This window comes from Anguilla anguilla, chromosome 11, assembly GCF_013347855.1.
Source record: "Anguilla anguilla isolate fAngAng1 chromosome 11, fAngAng1.pri, whole genome shotgun sequence".
NCBI lineage: Eukaryota > Metazoa > Chordata > Actinopteri > Anguilliformes > Anguillidae > Anguilla > Anguilla anguilla.
Genome location: NC_049211.1, coordinates 38217676 through 38222264, shown reverse-complemented (window position 1 = coordinate 38222264; position 4589 = coordinate 38217676). Strand labels below are relative to the sequence as shown.

General features: G+C 41.9%; 1 protein-coding gene across 1 annotated transcript in view; it reads right to left on the bottom strand.

Annotated features, from left to right (window-relative positions):
- Positions 1 to 4418: 4418 nt before the first annotated feature.
- Positions 4419 to 4589, bottom strand: part of prkar2aa (protein kinase, cAMP-dependent, regulatory, type II, alpha A) — a 38000-nt gene continuing 37829 nt past the window's right edge. Inside the window, exon 10 of the mRNA XM_035382726.1 lies at positions 4419 to 4589. This exon is cut by the window's right edge and continues 636 nt beyond it. The gene's annotated coding sequence lies outside the window, so the exon portion shown is untranslated.

The window sequence follows — 4589 nt, the reverse complement described above, 5'->3', positions numbered from 1 at the left end:
AAACGACGTTGTCGTCGGTCCATCTGTCCTATGATTTCTTCTGTAACCCCATACTACCACCGAAGTAGCCTACATTATTTTCTAATAACCGGGACAGCCCAGAGGGGTTTATTCCACTTATATACAACGGGTTACCAACAATGATTATATATGGTTACTTTTGTATTTTTTAATCACCTGGAATTGAAATATTCTTCTGCAGCCGTTTGGGCTTATTTTACCGTTGTCAAGCAAAACTGTCGTTGGTAGTTGAACTTGGACCGTTGTTATGCAACAAATAGGATATAACAGGCCAACAGTCAGATTGTAACTGTTTTATATATCCTCTCAAACACATTCATTATGTTTTTATGCGAACATTCGCTTTCATGTCTTGACATCCGAAGCGACCGAATGCATTCACATTTATATGTATAACTGGCAACAACAGCAGAAAACATGCACACGTTGTAAACAATTTGCTGTTTGATTACTTTCTCATCGTCAATTCCATATCGCAAATCGCAAAATGACAAGAATAGAACGAAAACTCGGACTTGCGTGAAACTTTAAATTAGTAGTGGTACAGCCACCGTTTGCTTTCCTTCGAAGTTACTGCTAGCCGAGCAGCGAAGTGTGTCCTCCAGATGCGAACCATGCACCATAAATTAGTCCATAGTCTTCCTGGTCTTTTTGTGGAATTGAAGAATGGCAGAGTAAAATTACAGCAGTCTGAAAAAGCTAAAGGGACGATTACTAGAATTAACCTGTTATTTAACCTGACAAAAAGTGCGGAAGGTGATTTCCAGTTTGCTTTTACTGTATCACCTATGTGAATTACGCAGAACTACCGCATACCTCACATAACTGTATCAAACGTTTTGAGTCAATTACAACGGGCTAACAAAGAAAATCCGGAAGAAAATATTCAGCAACCGAATGTTTTGGTACGTAATATGCTGTCCCAGCACGAAAGCTTTTTATAAAAAAAAAAATTATAAAACAAATACTAAAGCAAGAAAAGAACAGAAGAGCACACGTTATAATTCCAAGACGTTGGCAGGCTATAACCAAAACTAGGCTACTGCGCCGCATAACATACAAGTTTGATTTGAAGTCATTATGAAAATAAATTGGTTTGCGGCTGCATATTTTTAAACATGGCGGCTGAAAACAAAAAACACAAAAAAATGCTGCGAGTACTCGACCAATCAGAAATGTTCAGTGCTGCAAGCTCCACCCAAAAGGTTCTTGTACTTTCGGAAAATACTACCCCCCGAGCAGGAACTTTTTGGGGGGTAAAATAAAGCCCCCGGAACTAAATTTAGACCCGGGGTAAAGTTCCTGCGGTGGAAACGCGGCTTTACACTCACTCAAAGAATCACTGATACACCACAACACTGTGATAAAGTTCATTATTATTAAAGCACTAAATAAAAGTATAAATAAAAATAACTACTTCGGTTCAGTGCCATTTCTGTTTTTTAATAAAATATACGGTTTCATGTGACCAATTGGGTCAAACACGGCAATCGAAGATTTATTTTTCCAGTTAAAATTTTTTTTTTGATTTCACTAAAATATAATTCATTGTTGTAGTTCTGCAACACCTTCCTCCTCCAGTTTTAAAATAAATATATGTATACACATTTCTTGACCAAAATCTGTCATTTAAAACTCATGTAAGGCTTGCCAAGCATGCAGAGAGAGAATCAATTCATTGGTTTTCCTATATTTTTAGATCACAGGAATTATGAATGTATTATATGAAGTGCACAGCTCTGTATGTACTGTATATTCATAATAAAAACAGGGCTTAACAATGTGTCATGCGAACTTGCTATGCTACCTGAAAATAAAAATATATATTTTTTTTAAATAGAAATTGAGTTGAAAAAATTGAGCTCTTCCGGGGTGGGGTGGGGGGGGCGGAGGGGGGAGACATCAAGGCTTCCAACCAAGCTCAGCACCCCGCCAGGGTGTCTGTTCACCCCATGCTCAGTAGGGGTTGGTTTGCGTCCAGGGTCATTTAACAGACAGTACGGTAGTCTGGGAAAGATCAGCGGTTTGGAGGAGGCACTGTCCACTCTGGATTTTAGGGCAAAGAAGGCTTACCTCCCTGATCTGGGACTCAGAGGGGGCCTTGGGCCTGGCCAAATAAAGAGTTGATTGGCTTACTGATAATTAAGCTGCTTCAAGGCAGCTTCTTCTCCGGGGGGGTGGGGAGTCCCAGCACAGACGACTGATATGATTAACTGCAAAACCACTGACCCCCCAGCCACATCTGCAGCCTGACCCTGTGACGCACCGTAACCACTGAAATCGTCCCTGAGAAAGCCCTCGCTTTGAGCTTTAATGGCACGTGCAACGTAACCACTGAAATCGTCCCTGAGAAAGCCCTCGCTTTGAGCTTTAATGGCACGTGCAACATAACCACTGAAATCGTCCCTGAGAAAGCCCTCGCTTTGAGCTTTAATGGCACGTGCAACGTAACCACTGAAATCGTCCCTGAGAAAGCCCTCGCTTTGAGCTTTAATGGCACGTGCAACGTAACCACTGAAATCGTCCCTGAAAAAGCCCTCGCTTTGAGCTTTAATGGCACGTGCAACATAACCACTGAAATCGTCCCTGAAAAAGCCCTCGCTTTGAGCTTTAATGGCACGTGCAACGTAACCACTGAAATCGTCCCTGAAAAAGCCCTTGCTTTGAGCTTTAATGGCACGTGCAACATAACCACTGAAATCGTCCCTGAAAAAGCCCTCGCTTTGAGCTTTAATGGCACGTGCAACGTAACCACTGAAATCGTCCCTGAAAAAGCCCTCGCTTTGAGCTTTAATGGCACGTGCAACGTAACCACTGAAATCGTCCCTGAAAAAGCCCTCGCTTCGAGCTTTAATGGCACGTGCAACGTAACCACTGAAATCGTCCCTGAGAAAGCCCTCGCTTTGAGCTTTAATGGCACGTGCAACATAACCACTGAAATCGTCCCTGAAAAAGCCCTCGCTTCGAGGGCACGCATTTACTTGACATCACAAAACTCAACCGTCAAGGATAAGCAGCAGGGCTGTGTAAGTAAAATGGTAAATGGACTGCATTTAAACAGCACTTTTTCCATCAACTACAACACAAACCGCTTCACGTGCCTTAATGCCTTTCATTTACCCATTCGTACACACACACACACACACAACAGCCATGCCTCTCATTCACTCACACACACACCCCAACGACCATGCCTCTCATTCACCCGCTCACTCGCACGCTCTCTCACACACACACACACCCATTCGCATGCACACACACACATCATAATTAAACTGCTGGGCACAGGCGTGGCTGAGGTGAACTACCTCTATTCTTACCTTTTAACATGCGAGTGAAATGGTTTCAGAACTGGGGGGAAGTAAAGTTAATAATGGGGCCCAATACTGATGAAGGCTGCAGTCACAAAGTTCAGGTACCATCGTTTCAAAGAGATGGAATATAACAATATTTACCCTTTATTTCTTTACATTTTACTATGAGTACAACTTTGATGCACCGCGTACCCAAAACCGAAACAATATTGAGCAATTCAGACAGAGACTTCCCCTCTGAATACAGGGATAGGGAAGACCGTGTCACTTCAGACACTGTGGAACTGTGGGACTGTTCATTGTGTGTATTCACATACAGCAGTGGTTCTCAAACTCAGTGTGTGCTGGTTTCATTCCAACCTCAACAGAAATCCCAGAATTTTAACAAGCTGTTAATTTTTCTTAATTAGGTGCTTTTCATGTTTTAGAGCTGGGGTTCCTCACCTTAGCCAGAAGGGGCCAGTGTGGGTGCACACACCTGATTCAACTAATCAAGGTGCTTAGCAAAGACTCTAGTAGCTGATTAGAAGAATCAAGTGTGTGCACCCACACTGGCCCTTTCTGGATAAGACTGGGGACCCCAGCTCTTGAACATGAAAAGCACCTAATTAAGAAAAAATTCTGGGATTGCGGTTGAGGTTGAAATGAAAACCAGCACACAGTTTGAGAACCACTGACACACAGGGTACTTCAACGGTCATGTCTTGTGTGTACTCGTATAATGCGTTTGAGTTATGTCTTGTGATTGCACTCCTGGCACTGGTATGTCTCGACATTGCACCAGTGTCCATTTTTTCACCGACCTTTGTATCAGCAGGACAATTTCCCTACGGGGCAAAGAGATCTATCCACGAACTGTTGGAGGGACAGAAAGAAACCCTCAAATTAACCAAACCCAAAAAAAAAAGTAGTCTGTATGCCTGCAAGTGAACTTGAAGCCTGTTACATGAGGGTTCATCATGTAACGTAAAACTTTAATACGAATAAGCTTTTCATTGTCTCCCACACCACATTCCACTCTCAATGTTTGGAAACATTTGGGTTAACCCGGTTCACCAGACACTCAAAACAAAAACACTTCAATTTAACAAAATGTTCACTTTATTGTTTTTTTCCCAAGATGACTGATCCAGAAGAGAGAAATAAGCACTACAATGTTTTTTTTTGTTTTTTTTGTTTGTTTGTTTTTGTTTTAACTTTGTTACTGGGAGTTCTAAAATGGGCAAATGAAAGAACAATGATAATAATACAATA